The sequence below is a fragment of the Pinus tabuliformis genome, chromosome X (genome assembly GCF_031772625.1).
Source record: "Pinus tabuliformis cultivar Carrire ecotype Pingquan chromosome X, CPIR1, whole genome shotgun sequence".
Lineage (NCBI taxonomy): Eukaryota > Viridiplantae > Streptophyta > Pinopsida > Pinales > Pinaceae > Pinus > Pinus tabuliformis.
Window position 1 is genome coordinate 1,188,650,856 of NC_142308.1, and position 17,387 is coordinate 1,188,668,242.

A 17,387-nucleotide genomic window follows, 5' to 3' on the forward strand; every position below is an offset into this window, starting at 1 on the left:
CCGCAGACGTTACAGAGTACTAGACTAATGCACCGATGGTTTCACGCCGATTGCGATAGTGCGATGGAGAGGCTAGACGCGATGTTTTATTGTGCTATGATGTATATTCCCGTCGGGTCCACAGGTACCACAGAGTATGGATATGCGTCGATGGTTCAAAGCACCGATTGCCGATTGCGATGAGCGGGAGGTTCCGGACGCAAGATTTATTATGTTGCAGTTAACTATTCCGTCGGGCCCGCAATACTGCATCATAGCGTTTTGATGTGTTAAGAGCCTGCAACATTGTCGATTGCGATTGTGATATCCAATAGACAGTGGAACTGTAGCCTTAACCGGTGGATCACCACTCCACAAGTGACCACTTGGCCTTTAACCAAGAGATTGGCGGGAATGATGGCGGAACCGCTGATTGTGGTGGAACTGCTAGTTTTGTCTGTGGATAATGAATTTAATTGGCAGGAAGCTAGATTTGGAGAAAATTGTGGGGAGACTGGCAGAAGTCATAACTAAGGCAATTTTCGATCAAATTGGATACAAAAAGTGCCTAAATAGCCATTTTTGGGCATTCCGAACCATTGGGAATAGGTTTCTGGATCAAAGGAGCACTTTTGGATAGGCGTTTTGCAAAGTGAAGCCTATGGGTGCCTGGTCAACCAGTTTATGGAGGAGTTCCAAGATGGAGATGACCTTGTAGGGGTATTCCAACCTCCATATGTTTTTTGCAGCAGCCATTACAATAGTGTTGTAGTTGTATTTCTTCTTTTCTCTATATGTGTATGGAGAAAGAGACTTGTTAAGTACTTCAAGTGGATTGTTGTACTTGTTTATGCTCTTGGAAGTTAGAGTATGGGGTCTTGATTTGAGAGCCCTTAGCTTGTTGATTGTTCCATGACTAACTGTAGGTTGTCATATGTTTAGAGTGAGAATTCTTTGCAGAAGAATGTTTCCTTGAAGGGGAAACAAGCCACTCTTTTTGTCAGCACATTTATGTACTCTTTATCTGAAGAATTGTGAGCATAATGAGAAGGGGTCAAGCCTTTAGAGCTGATCCAAGGAGATGTAGCCCAGGAGGGGTGAACTCCTTTATCAATGGCTGGTGTATTATTGTTTGATGCATGCTTCCATTGAGTGTTTTGGTTTCATGTTTTAAGTTTTTCTTCATGAAACTATCTTAAGCAAAAACACATAAAATTCATGCTTTTACTTGCTATTTTGGAGTACAACCTCAAACACATTTTTATATTCTAATGAGGGGAATTAGCATAGCATTACTAATCTTTCCCAATTTAAGTCAATCATGCATCATCATCATCATCATCAAGTATGAGGTAGGTAAGCATTTTCAACATCTTAAACACTGTGTACCTGCAAATCTTCAACAACAAGTTCAACGAAATACAAATATAGAGCATGAAGTCAACTTTATTAATATAAGGTTAGCATGTCATCACAAGGGAAGCATAATAAATTAGACTCTAGATATCAAAACCTAAATATAGCTAGGTTTACAATCAACAAGAGTTACACCTTTCATGCCCTAGACCATCACAATCAATTCTGCTAGGGTTTTTGTCACAAATCCTAGAGTTCTTCATCAAGATTAAAACCTTAGATATTAACAACTAATTCAAATATAGCAAAAGTATTATTACATCTAGGGCTTCATTATCATGCCTTAGAACTTATATCAATCTCTACTAGGATCTTTGTCATAAACCCTAGATACAAACACCAAAACTTCAATGTTAGATATTCAACAATTTTGACCAAGCGAGGGTTTCAATCATATAGAAGCATATGCACCTAGGGTTTCATTCCTAGGATTTTACATTGACTATTGCAAAGGTTTTTCATAAGCCCTAATTTAACAAACCTTAAACATCAAGAGATTAGGGTTTCATTATATATTCTAGACTTTATCAACAAACCCTGCGTAGACTAGGGTTTCATCATTAATGTCAACATACCCTAAGCATCAAAAGGCTAGGGTTTTACAGTGAACCCTAAGGGTTAGGGTTTTACCAAAGTAAAAAAAAGATACAATGTGTGACAAGGTTTGATTTAATTTAGAAATTAATCACCCTAACAATATCAAACCCTAGACATGAAAGAGTTAGTAATACAAAGCAAATTTCAAAATGATTGTACCTTTTAATGAAGAAGACCTACTAAAAATCTTTTACATACCTTTAGTTGTTTCTTTTACAAACCTTGTAGGGTTTCCTTATTGAAGGGCTCCCTCTGAGTCATGACAACATCTTCATGGTCCATTTCCATATGAGTCAACTTTTAGTCAAGGATCTATTGACGATGCTAGACCCGCCAACATGTCAGGGGATTTCCTCGGTAAGAAGTCCCAATTAGACCTCAGAACGTTTGGTGTAGGAGTCCCAGCAGTGGGTTGTACGATATCGCCTTGACCGTGGTTTCGCACAGAGGCAAGTAAGATGTCCCTGTTGGTAGCAAGGGTGTGACATATGCATTAAGTCAAGGAAGGTGCATGAGCGGTTCTAACACACGGAGGGTGAGGTGAGTGCGCCCCTTGGAAACCTGTGAAAGCACGTAGTTAAGAAGGGAACACACAAGCAAAGATGCATCACAACATGAAAGGAAAGTAAGCTAGCAATCCAAAGTGATGGTTAAACCAACAACACATTTCAGTAAGATTCATACATACATATACATAAAATAGGTACACATGCATGCGTAAGCAAACAGATACATATATCATTTAGAGTAAACAAGATAGCTGAAATACAATACGACATATGCATGAAACGTGCTGGCTATGTTATATTAAGAAGTGTAAGTTCCAATCATACAATACAACCATGACCAACCACTAGTTCTGACAGCGGAATGTTACATTCACTGTCGCCTGCTCCTCCAAAGTGATATACTAAATCTACATAGTGGATTAGCCAAGGCTCGATACAATACTCTCCAAGCTTTCTCTAAGATATTCCTATCAGAAGCTTGTCTGACCAAAAGCCTCTACAATGAGTTATGAGGGGCTGTATATAGCAAAGGGTGGGGTGACCCTTGACATTCCCCTTTGTGACAGTTCATCTACCCTCATGACTCTTCATCTACTCTATCACTGTTACATCCAACTATCGACACTTGAACTTACACTTGACAAGACATTACATACAATCTGCACATGTACCCATGTGAGACAAAATAGGCTTGAGCAAGCCATGCAAGACATCACTATGACTCGGACAACTGTGGGAAGACCAACTCTTCGACATCTTCACGGTGGTCGACAATAGCGAACTGATGCCAAGCTCGGTAGTCCGTGATGGTGTCCGTGTACTCTAAGGTGACATCTTTCTAGAAACGAACTCTTGCCTCCATAGCATCCGGGTACACTGCTCGAGCTCCTCTGTCCAACTCGTCTGATAACATGTGCATCATTGTCTTGAGTGTGGCCGGACTAGCGACATACTGATGCATGGTGTTTGCACTGATCACCAAGTCTGGGCTAGTGGCTATGCGCATCAACTCATCAAAGTACGAGTCAAGCTCCAGTCAGACCTGTGCCTTTGTCTTTGCCTAGGTGAGTGTCCCAATAGATGGGATCACATGTGCGCGCACAACAACATCCATACTCTTGAATACTCGTGCATGGGAAGCCTGTAGACTAGTGATGAGCTGTGGGAGATCTTCATAGTTCCGGATTTGACTCCGGATGCATGCCTTCAGCTCAACTGCTCTGGGCTTCATCATCTTGGGCAAGTGTAATGGGGCTCCCTTGTATCTCATTGTCCATGTTTGCATGTAATCAACAACAACATGCACATTCGATAAGATACGTGCTCTTCTAGCACATCACTGCTGCCAGCCATTGAGATGGACAACTGCCTTATGCATGGTACTAAACTTGGAATACAACGCCCGCATGACTGTGTCAAGGGACAATACTTCATCCAGTATTGCCTTCTTCAACTCTGCTCAGGCGAATATTGTAACCAATTCTCCTCCTTGCTTGGCTATCTATAACTCCTTAGCCATTTGCTTGTTCTCAACTATCAAGAAGCGAACACTCGAGCTAGTGGCTTCGGCATATGCTCTGGTAGCATCGACCAATGCTGTTGGATGCTTGCGCACGTCAGACACGATCACTCGTTCCTCAAATTGCGCAGGAGATGTGTGATCATCTGGAGTTGACACTCTGCGAGATTGCACAACTCTATGTTGGGACTCATCGAATGAGATGTTGTGCATCTCTCCCTCCAGATTGTCTCCAAGGATTTCAGTGTCTCCTTGGTCGCTTGGGACTTGCTCTGCTTCTGGATCCAGTGAAGCTGGTGGGTCGACCTCTTGGTGGTGAGGCATGAGGTCGATGTCTTGCTCTAACTCCTGTTGCTCCATGTCCGTATCCATCTGCTCAAGTGCTTGTTCAATCTCTTGAGCAAAGTCCTGCTCCTGCGACTGCTCACCTTGCCTACTTGGTGCCAGCTGTTCGGATGAGTCGACTACTTGTACGGGCACAATTTCGTCTGTCTGTACATGTTGCACCCCTTGTTGTACCTATTCTTGCTGTGCTTCCTTCTCCTGTCTGTGCAACTCTTGTTCCTTTCGGAGTTGCTCCTTCAACTCATGCAACTCCTCTATTTCCTCCATTCTCTGTTTTTCTCTCTGCCTTTGCATGTTCCTCCTATTTGATGTTGCCTCTTCACCTCTATTTCTAAAGTTGTTTTCTGCACAAGTGGGTTTGCTCAGAACTTGCAGTTTGCTCTGCCTCCGCTAGCAACAATCTTCCTCTTGCCTTTGTCCCGCGCTGGTATGTTTACCTCTACTACTGCTGCTGCTGGTGCTCTCCTGGATGCTGCTTCGCTAACCATTCCATAGCAATGCCAACCGGTTCATTGGGCCTTGAGAAGCTGTAACAATATCTCCATGGGTCCTCCTCCGCCCAATGACATGCCCTGTGGATCCAGTAAAATTGTACTCTCGTGCAGTGATATTTTACAAAACAATGCGGGTCATACGGATTATAGCTTCGGGTGTCGAATGGATATTTCTTGATCTCCTCTGCTTCGACATCTGCATGCTTGAAATTCCGTATCTCGTATAACCCGATCCGCAATGGAAGAGCGGGCCAAGGTACCTTCTTCTTCCGGTGTAGCCTAGCTGACAATCCTGCCGAGATGTGGTATGATACTTCCTGCATGACAAGATTATCCAAGGCAAACTTTGGTAGAACATGCAGAGGCTTCTCCGCACTGTACATCCGTATGAAGGTGCCGGATGGTGAGGCATACCAATCTGCTATGTTGATTAGTGCCTCCATTGCTGCCTTCAACATGCAAGGTGGATCCTATTCAAATATCATCTTGTACACCGGGGTGACAAAATGATCTGACAATTGTGTGATAACTCCTCTGAAGCTGCATTCGGACAACATTTTACAATAAGTGTTCACAGAGGTCTCCGTCGATGTCCATGCCCACTTCAAGCCTGAGAACTCTTGACGAGCACAGATTGCATCCAAGATGTAAGCGGACATGTAGATTTCTACTTGCTGACCTTTGGGCGGCTGTCGAGCTCTTGTTACCTGTTCCTTCAGCCTGTGAGCCAACATGTTGGACCAGTTGCATGCTTTGCCTTCACTGGCTAGTTGGTCCAACGCGATCACCCAACTTTGTGGGAAGGTCTCCATGCTCTCTTGGCCATACAAGCGACATGCAAAGATGACCAAGTATTGATACGCCTTCCACAGTATCTTCATCTTGTAAACCTAGTTGGATGTCATCCTGAATTTGGCCAGCTCCTTTACCTAGTTCTTCAAGATATCCCTGGAGTTGGGATTGTTGCTGGGTATGCTGAAGGGACCATGTCAATGTACAATATCGAGACCTTGTCATTGAGATCATGTCATGAAGATATAACGAGACCCTATCACTGAGATTTGCATGAGCCAAAATCATTGTGCGAATATATATGTGACAACTTCTGCAAATACGAGACAACAATCCTCTGCAATACAAGACCATACATACTGAAGAGCAAGGTAGAAAATGCAAGACCATAACAACCATTATAGTCATGTGAGACAAATAGAGGGTAAGCAAGACCAGAGCAATTGTTATAGTGCTACGAGTAATCATTATAGTGTTGCGAGCGTAGAATGTAAATCTTAGATTCTAACCATAGAGATTATCGTATTTGAGTCTTTGCTATGTGAGCCACACAGACTAATGCGATTTTCTCTAAGCTTGATGGATGTGCAATTGAGATCTAAGTGATCCCTTTTATATAGTTTGATGAGGAGTTATTTGACGTAACCTTGGCTCAAGCCAACTTTGAAATTATGGAGGGAGTTGCATATATTTGAATTTGCTCCAAATAAGATCATCTATATATATATATATATATATATTAATATTATCTTTTAAGAAATTGCTTGCCTAATGGTTTTGACTAAACATTATAATAATATTTTCCTTTGCCCAATTTGAATTCTCTTTGGGTATGATGGGCTTCCCTTTTGGGAAGTAGGGTTTCCCTAGGGAAGTTCATCCCGAAGTTGCCCAATTTTGAACACTCCCTCTCATCTAGGGAGGAATTTCCATTTACATTATAAGTCTCATCTTAGATGTACATGCTTGATGTATCATGACTCATCTTGTCTCATCTCATTTCATTTTGTTTCATGAAGAAGAATAATCAATCACTGACTGTAGGGGAGATCGATTGGATCCTCCAAACCCTACTAGCCTCTAGGTCAAGTCCCATGACCTTCATCCCAACTACTTCAACAAGATAACCATATCATCACATCTCGCCTTAACTTGTCTCTCCTTTGATCATCAACCTAACAATGATGTCTCTATCTAAAGAAGAAGAATCACCATAGGGGAGCTATGACTACCACCCTATATCCAAGGACAATAGACGAGATCTACTTACTGCAAAGGCAAACATCACACTTTATCCTATTGACCTATGACAATAGGCGAGATCAACTTAAGGATCACACTTTGTCCTATTGTCCATTGATCCTGCATCTAGAACCTCAAGAGTCAAGTGGAAAAACACCTGCATCCCGCGACTTGACCGAGATTGAATTACTAGGTTGGGTAAGGATCACACACTATCTCAAGTCACCTCAACCCATTGGCCAGATGGGGAGGACCAATCCCAACAATTCTGACTTGTGGGTAGGATGCCAACTCGGGTATACTCTACCAAGTCCCAGACTTGATGGTAGGGGGAGATACCCATTTGTCATAAATTACAAGGATCACACAAACACCCTACAACGACAATAGACGAGATCGACTTACCACAGGGGTAAGGATCACACCCTATACTATTGTCTAGAGTGCCCTCAACCCTAGGAGCCCTTACTTCTCCATTCCTCACATTGGGAGCTCAACAGGGGGGAAGAGCTATGATCACTGTTCTCGATCAACCGGGACCCCTTCCTCTCATCAGTGCCTTCACTAGGCTTATGACTGTTAGTCCTGGCCATAATGCATGATACTTAGAGAATATCGGGTCAACCTCAAGCTTACATGCTGCAACTCAAGAATCCATTTGTTTGTTTGTTCATCAATCAAAATGTGATGGAGTCTCATATCTTCTCTCTGCAAAATATCTCAGATATAGTGATATCTAATTTCAATGTGCTTGGACCTGTCATGGAACCCAGGATTTTCTGCATGTCGGATCCCACAATATGCCATGGTATATCATAGTCAAGCCGAGCATCTGTTCAAACTTCAAACTACTTCAAAGAGATTGCTCATTTATGCTAGCATCAATGCATACTGCCACTCAAAGCAACAAATTACAGTGCCTATCTCATCCTGGATATCATGGCTGACCTAAGACAACACTCAGATGTGCTCAATATCATCAACATATCCATATAGTCTCAAGTAACCAACAAACATTCTCAGATCGTAAATTACCAACGTATGCAACATACCAGAATACATATCCAAGCTTCAAAGAACATAATGCAATTCAATAATTCATCTAATTGTCAACTCATCGTGGGAATTCATCAAAATTGTATTTGAAGAGGAGGCTCTCTCAATTGCTTCAGTGTAAACCTATTATGCCAAGTCTCTGCCAACAAGCTTCCCTTGACAAGGAAGCCCTCATCTTCCTTTTGTTACACTTTTGATCTCAAGAAGTGGAATCATCTTGGGTGTAAAGGTCAACTCCCTTTGGCACTAAATGTTGAAATGATCTTGATCCTGTCAGAGATCAAATCAAATATCAAAGACATACCTTTAATAAGAGAGATTAGAGGTCACATGAAATGTTCATCATTCCATCCTGCCAAGCCCATGGAACCTGCTAGAGTATAGGAGGCTTTCTTCAATCTGCAATCATGAGTCCTTTACTCATGCATCTCAAAATTCTGCAAGTACATCAAGGGGAAGCTCACTTCACATATATTTGAGGCATTATGCAACAGGAGATAGGATAGCCTTTTTCCTTTGAGAGCATATCTCTTATCATAATTAGAACCATATTGAGGTACCATCAGACGTTGATATATCTCAGATATCGAGAATAGTCCTTTTATGGACATTTCGATCTCTGCATCATATCATTTTGTTGTCCCTAATTTACTTCCTTTGAATAGGAAGCTCCTTCAATCAATTGGTGAGACTACAATCTTTCCTCTAAGATCTTGAGCTCTTGTCCATTTCATAAGTCATGGGATGGCTCTGTATCGTCCTCAATATTTGATATAGAGGGCTTGATCCTCACAATCATCAGATGTACTTGTGACCATAGAACAAGAGTAAGAGTAATAAATAAATAATCATAATGAAAGTGTACTTGGTGATGAAGCAGGATTATCATCTTGCACTAGATGAAAGAGTGGCTCCTGCTCCAGCTCCCTCTAAAGTTTTCAACACTAGCTCCCTCTAGGAGCTTGCTCTTCCTATACTATTCTGCATCTTGATGATCCTTAAGATGGATCACATCCTCATCTAAGAAGTTAGTGAAACAAATAAAATAGTGATGCAGGAAGAATGTAATATTCCTAAATGGAAAAGAATAGTAAATACCAAAAACATGAAGTAGGAAAAACAATTAAAATTAAATTCCAATCACCCAAATCCAAACATCATAGAAAATAAGCAGAATAACTGAGCCATTTTATTAATCAATGGGAATCTGAGTACATAATGAGTAAGAACAATGGAACCTGGGATTTCTATGCGAACCCCAGGTGAAAACTTGCTGACCCAACCACTGAAATGGCTCCAAACTGACAATGCACACTGCCTAGAAAATATCCCATAGACTACCAAATGAAACTGGAAATTCTACTCAAAATAATGCCTAAAATGGACCCACGATCTCCTCCCCTCAAACTCGAAAATACCCAGAAAAGGTTTGGCCTATCTCTAGGCCAAAATTGAACCCACAAAGTGATGCAAATTCCCCATCTAACTAGCAATTCGCCTTGCTATAAGTATGAGGATTTCAAGCTTGAATATCACTCGAAAAAATCTGTAAAATAAGTTGGAGACTCCTCTCAATAAACCCACAAAAACTCAGAAAGGGTTTGGGCTGAATCCACCAATTCCCGGTGACCCCCAACAAGTGCAAATTGCCCAATTTGGTTAGAAAACGTCCCACAGTCTTGATGCTGTTGAATTAAGCCCAAATACACCACTCGAAATCTCTCCCAACTATAGCTAAATTCTCCCTTTAGGTATACCTCCAATCTCCGACCCTTATCTTTCCTCAACCTCTATTCCTCCAGACCTTGTGCAAGCCTACCTGGAGACCACTGTGCACTTCCATAAATGTAGAATTTTGGCCCCAAGTATTCCCTCAAACTCAACCCTACTAATCACCACAAAATCTCTAGATAAAGTAATGGAAAACACTTGCAAATCCTTCGATGTTTTTCTCCTCCGTAACTAATCTCCCCGTAAGTAATTCGAACCACTTCTGGGCCCTGGAAGAAACACATACTAGCTGTAATAACCTGCAAATATGCCCAATGGAAAATTTGAATTGAGCTCGCCAAATTTCCCTGAGTAAGGAGACACTCAAAGTTCTCCAAAATGAGGGTAGAATTCTGCTTGGAACTCCTGTGCTAAACAACACTTCTCTTATATAATTTCTCCCCATGCTTCTAGACTCCCTTTTAATTATTGTTTTATTGGTGCAGGCCATCTTCCACTTAGTGACTTTTTCCTTCATTTTAGTAAATTAATAATTTGCTGCCAATATCCAATAAATAATACTTGTCAACTTCTCCAAAATAATATTTTCTCCTTTTAATTAATATTACCAAAATTGGGCAAAATTATCAAGTTCACAAAATTGGGGATATTATAGTCCTCCTCGTAAAAAATTGCTTGTCCTTAAGCAATGCCTAAACAAGTGTTTCCACTATCTTTTGGCCCAAACAGTCACTGCAAATAATACCATGATCCAAAATGTGCCACTGAGTCATCCCTGTCCCATGCACTATCCTATCATCAAGGAATCCCTTGATTCTAGAATCCCAAGCCATCCTGATCAACATGAAGCATCCCTTGCTCCACCCTCTATCCAACCAGGTATAAGCTCCAGATGCCCTCTGAATACTATCAATAAGTAGAGCATCATGATAATGTAGGACTCTGTCCAACTTCCCATGAAGCTCGCCTACCGAGTAGTCCACCTTATGCACACCAAGAGTAAACTCTTGAAGATACAACCGAATCCCTATGGGGACGAAGTCTCTCCCGCATGAGATCCTCCTGATATCCTTCTGCTAACCAACCTGCCATGCTAATGAAGTCCCCCACGCCATAGACGAGTCACTAAAGCCCAATGGAAGATCTAAGTGATCTCCCCTTGTAGCAACCAACTCATCCCTAAAGGTCGCTGAGCTGTCAAGTGTTGTGATGCCCGGGTCCCATGCTAGTCTCAGAAGGGTGCCACCATGCTATCGCTGCGCCACTCTGACTCTAACAGACTGCCCATCGTGCACACACTGTATCCTCCTCCCCTGAAACTTGATGGCAAAATATCGATGAAGGCCAAGCTCATCCTGCCTAGGTATCTCTATGATGTCAATATCTACCCATCCATGGTTATTCCTGATCCTGAGCTGCAACTAGAAAAACCTGCCTCACCATACAATGGAAGACTTAGTGATCCATGTGAAAATTCCAATATGGAATCCTATTGCAGCAACTGGTATTATTTCTCCTAATTGATAATTAATTAACAGTTTATCTGCTACGACAAATATCGAAATAAACACATTGCAACCTTCACAACTAAAATACCGTGGAAAAATAATGCGCTGGAAATTGAGAAATGCTAGCACACACACATAAAATTAACGCAATTATTTTTGGACAAAAGTCCTTGGAAAAACCCAATGCGGGAAAACTGGTGCAGCAGTTGAGGGTTTTATTATTATGCAGGAGTGAGAAATTCTGAGTACAACTGGATGCCAAAATTTGGCAATCCTTTAGAGAAAAATATTAGCAAAAATCTAGTGATGAATTTCCTCACCCCACAAGCAATCCCTGACACAACATGCCTTCAGAAACTTAGCCCTCTGGCCCTCTGCGTTAGCCTCGACGCTACTCTGCTCAATTGCTTCAGGTGATTTCTCCATCACCACATCGACCTCCTCTTATAATCCTCTGTTGGAGCACCCACGACCAAGATTAAAACATAATTGATGGCTAGGATCATCTTTGGATTGATCTGAGTGAGTTTCTAGAAGATTCTCGCATTGACTTAATAAATACTAATTAATTAACCATATTCCCTATGTTTAGACTTAGGAAATATTTAAAAATTGGTTAATAGTCTAATTAAGTCATTTCTAGGCGGAATTTCCAAAAACGATTTCTGGGTTTTGGAGATCTCATGTATTCTAGCCTCTCAACCAAATTTCGTGGCTAGAATACATCAGATGCTACAAAAACTAACACTCCCTCTTAGTGAGGAATGTGTTCTAGTGCTCACTTCCTGCCACAACACCCTGCCTCTGCATCATCAATTTCCAAAAGAAAATATTGAAGGGTTCTAGGTTGATCCTTGATTATGGTTGAATCGATCTTAATTGATCGACAATTTTGATCCAACGTGAATGCTACAACCACCAAAGAAAAAGAAAGAAAGAAGGTTGTGACTAATTTGATCCATCGTTGTAGCAAGGATTGTATATTCCCGTAGTGGTGAATGCGTCTAAGTCTGCACTGGCATTGCTCGTGGTAAAACGAGTGAGAAATAGTTGCAGTCGTGTTGTCGGAGACGTTAAAGGGTTCACGATTGCATGCAACCGAAATTTTAAATCGTAAGGGTTGCAATCGTTTATCGGGTCAAATTCTTAGGGCGACGTCTCTTTGCACCCATTCACAGGCGAAGTGGTCACTGACCTTGGTAAAGTCCAATGATTATAAAACAAACTAGGCGGGGCCCAATCCTACGTAGCATGTCACATATGGTAATTTGCACTGAGTCGAGGTGGCAGGTGAGAATACGTGCAACCAAAGCACAAATCATTGTGTAATTGCTAAACTCGTCTCAGGCCACTTGCATAAATTTCTCCAGGACAAAATTGCAAGGGTGCTATGTTATTCAAGGCTGTAGTGTAAATGGCTTGTCAGGGGCAATATAGAAATTCTTCATTGTTGGGTCAAACCACCATTGAAAAGATATATTGAGTTGACTGGGAATATGTCCGAAATTACATGTATCCTGTGCATGGATCAGGTGTTTAAAATTGGTGGAACTTGAAATCGCGTGGGCCGAGAGTCAAATTTCTACTGACAAGTTGGTTACTTGTTAAAGATTGCGCTCTACCACCATCAAGCCAAATTGTTTTTACTAGAGATGGTAATCAGCCGAGAACAAACTCGTTTGATTACTCGTCGAATCTCATCGTGTACTTGCATATGAATGAAAAGAGCAATTGGAGTATTTACCTATACCTGCAAATGGTGATCAACCCGATTGACCATTGTTGAAGACAAAGCACGAATTGGCTGTGCGAATAACAAAATATAAAGTGTAAGTGAAGATAACCACTGAATCATTGTCCGAAAGTAAGTGCGAAGGCACGTACATGATATTGTGTGGGGCCCAGGTTCCACTACTACTATCTCGAGAGGCCCGCGGGTGAACGAGGTGCATTAAAAGAGAGCCTGGACTAATATTTGCATGCAAAATTGATTATCATATTTCCTTGCTATTCGTGAGGACCATCTAATTGGAGACTCGAGCTACTGTTCCTCTGAGGACATGAACACTGTTAGGCTATAGCTGGCTGTATCGTCCTAGAGGCTTGCATTTCCTCCCTGGCAGCGTCATGAAAGGATATCTTTCCCTTGTGTGTACCCAATCTGCTGCAAACTTATTTGGGAATTGCGTGCCAACTCAAGGACCAAATCTGGGTGATTTTTGCTGGATTATAAAGGTTTCCATAACAAAGGAGCAGTGGGGAGATAAACTAATAAAGCAGGTTTCATTTTTCTGCTTTCTTGTGTATTTTCTAGAACTTGCTTTCTGTGGTGTTGTGTGGTAAAAGTTACATGTATATCAATTGTCTGCAATTTTTGGGTATTGAATATATCAATTTGAATTACATGGAGGCCACAATTGGGTGCATTTTATTTTTCTGAGATGATAATTTTAATAAAACACCTACAACAATGCACAATTAAATTGATTGACAGAAGGCAACAATGAAAAAGTTAAAGCCTTGAGACTAGATGGGAGGGAATTGTTGTACTGTTATTGTTGTATTATTGTGTATGAGACATATACTTGTCCTCATTGAGCTGAAACCATGGAGAAACTCACAAAACTCCTAAATAAATTGGAAAAACTAAACAACGACCCGTGGAACCATAATGCAACATTGGACCAAAAACCCACACAAAACAACAAACAATTCTCAAAAGGGATACACACTCTTCTCCAGCAAGAAATGCCAAAATATTTGCAGAAGGGGCAGGAATTAGGGCACAAAATCCTTGCACTTGGGACATATTTGAAGCACATGAGGGTCACATGGAAAGTTCTTTTCAAACTAGATGAACTGGATTGACTCCTTTCCAAAGTGAACCAATTAGAGGGGAAGAAACTAATTTGGGCTCTAAAACCATCTGTTCTCATACAACACAAGTTCTTGGAGGAACCTTGTGAAGGGGTCAGGCTTCCAGTTGCATCCCGTCTTATTAACATTATGAGGTTGATCGCACCTATACCTCCTTACAACGATGATGTTATGAGGAGAGTTTTCAGATTGATAGTAGAGACCTTTCAGGACTTGGATAACACTGTGGGTCTTACCTTTGGGAAAAAGCTCCGGATTTTGGAAGATATGGCCAAACTCCGAACCTATGACATCATGTTTGATCTAGAGTGTGATGACCTGATTCTTCAAATGTTCCAATCCTTTTTCAGCATTAAGAAACATCATCCAGACATGGTCAAAGCACACATGTAATCCATCTTGTCTTCAGTAATGGGAGATCGTGATGCCATCTGCAAGAAGTTATAGCCTAAGTTGTTGGCCATTTGGAGAGAGGAACAAACAGTCTCGCCCGTTGCTCATGAGCTAGCCGAAATGTTGGTTGAGCAGAATATTAGATTGTTCTGGAGACAATTGACCAGGGAGGAACTGCTCAGGATTGGTGGACCATGCAACAAGAATGAGTTAAGGAGGAAGGTTCTTTGTTTCATTTGCAAAGAACCTCGGGGACGTGACCACTCATGCTTGAGAGATGCAAAGGAGATGGCAGAGGTAGAGCAAGAAGATATTCCTTTTGTCTTTCAGGATGAGGACTCTTCTCTGGATGAGCCCATGGGTCATACGAGGATGCCTTTGAGGAGCATGAGTCATGTAGAGTTGTTGACAATAGGCCAGATTTATATAATGATCAGTCAATGGACCCTATGGGGGACATTCAGGATGATGAGTCACCAGTGATGAGTTAGCATGAGTAGCATATGGTGGAGCATGAGTCAGCTGAGGAGGAGGATGCGCACAGTATGCATGATGAGCCTTTTGAGGAGAGCTAGTTGGAAGTTCATATTGATCCCGTGATGGAGGAGGATGGACAACCACCCTTAGGGTCAGCCACTGATGAGGAGCAAGCAGATGTATACACAGCTAGCAGGGTGGCAGTATCTGCAGACACATATCCTCAGGAGGTGCGAGGGTCTGACGGGATAGTTTTGCAGGAGGTTCGTAGACTCGAGGAGCGTGGAGTTTCTAGCTAGATGAGGGTGGATCTTTTTGAGATGGTGGTGCATCCGTCTTTGGGATGACCCACTTATGAGGTGCAGGTACTTGCACAGGCAGCTGACAAAGCTGCAGTACTTTCAGGGAGCAACCCTCTCTAGGAGTACATAGATAGGGCTTGTAGCACATCTTGCCCACTTTTGCCTATTATAGAGCGAGGGGAAAATTTCTTTCGACAAATCTTGTTGATTGACCAGATAGAGCATCCTGAGCTAAGTAGGGACCCATATAAGCCTAATCGACTTGTTTCTTACACAAGTGTCTATGCATTGGATTGGCGGGAGACCATGAGCTGGTACCCTATTGATGGAGTATCATCTTTAGTCAGGAGAATTGCACTGCAAGAGCCCTTAGATGTGAGGGATACTACATGCTCCAGTTGGCAGCAGGATGTAGGCTGGCCACTCATCAGTATTTCAGCACAACATCAACATGGTGAGATTGACCTTGGTCTATGCCAAGGGTTGGATTGGAGAGAGTTGATGAGTTGGTACGTGGTGGATGGAGGAACACTCATGGTTAGAGTTATAGCACAGTAGGAGCCATGGAGCATTGATACTTGTTCTTGGTGGCATTGGGATCCAGGAGGATTGGTTGATGACAAGTTTAGTCAGAGATTGGTTTGGGATTCGGGCATTGAGGGGTCCATTCATGGTGGGTTGACACAGAGGCATACCATCACTCAGTGGTTTGTATGGGATCCGAGCATTGGGTCTCAGTTACATTGGGCCACCAGACTAGTCCACAGGTTTGGATTGCTTGAGGGAAAGCAATCTTGGGGCAAGAGCATTTGTAATGTTCCTTTTTTTGGTGTTCCTTATGGCATGGATAGGATGGACTTTCAAAGTTGGGGGCAGATAGATCACACGTGTAGGTTGGTGTCTTCAGCGGGCCCAAGGGCTTTTGGAGGGGTTTTGAGGAGTTTTTATGAGGTTTGATGGCATTCACTTTGTATATTCCATCATCCGCATAATTTGCCTTTTGTTCCATTGCATTTCGACAACTTTCAAAAAACAGAGTTATTAATGGGCCTGACTCAATTAATTATGCTTAAGGTGCCATTTCAGGGGGGAATACTTGGCAGAACACCTTAGTGTAATAGCTCGTTGGAACCAGAATGAGAAGATCTACAGAACGAGATGGTTAGAAGTGATTTGCAGTGACCTAAGGAGGCATGGTGGCTAGTTTACCCTTTTCCCACATTAAAAAGAATATTTTAATTGAAATAAAAGAGGGAAAAGTGCTCCATGATTAAAATAATAATAAAATAGGAGGTTCTAGAGGGGTACATCAGATCTATAAAAAGAGGAGGAGGAGGCCATTAGGGGACATCTTGGATTGGTGTTTTCTTCTTGTGGAGAGGCTTGAGAAGTTGGTTCTCTACTTTAGCAATAGCCCTAGGACGGAAACCCTTGGGTGATTTTGGTGAGAGTGGACGAAAACCCACCTCGTCTCCATGGTGGATTCAACCAGAATTCAAAGATGCAGTGATTGATTTCAATTTAGTTTTGAGGGCTGGTTTCAGCAGTGGAGCAGATCAGTTTTCGAGACCAGATTATCTATCTCAACTATTTCAGTCTATCATCATGTACACTCTTTTAGTTATTTATTATAATGAAAGCTGAGATTGTTTCTGCTCATTGTGTTATTGAATTGCATGCACTCAATAACATGGCAATCTTCTGTTAATTGAATAGTAATTTTATGGTGAAATTTTGGATGAGTTAAATTTTTGCAAATGAGTCAAATATCCCATTTGGGATATTACAGCAAGAGCCTTTGCATTTCATTAGATTACCTCACTTTTGTCCTGTAAAAGAAATTAATTTAATCACGAAAGTAATTGCTAAGGTTACGGCTGTATTAGGCAACCTTTGCATGCCTAGACCCTTAGGCCTATGCAAAACTACTTGCCCGAGCTACAAACATCAACAATCAAAGCAACAACAAAATCCCATCCCAAATGAATGTGTCTCTGATGGTGGTTTCCTAAAGGGAAATAGGACCAAGGATGGATTTCTATCACTTTCTTAGTAGGGGAGTACAATCGTTATGAATATAGTTCAAAATGTTTCTCGGGATCTAAATATCCACCATTAGTCTAGCACTAAGATCTTGCATGATGGCTGGC

The 17,387-nt window shown here is 41.7% G+C and overlaps 1 protein-coding gene across 5 annotated transcripts in view; it reads left to right on the forward strand.

Moving 5' to 3' along the window:
• Positions 1-17,387, forward strand: part of LOC149144199 ((S)-coclaurine N-methyltransferase-like) — a 199,890-nt gene that overhangs the window by 54,942 nt on the left and 127,561 nt on the right. The window lies entirely within an intron of this gene.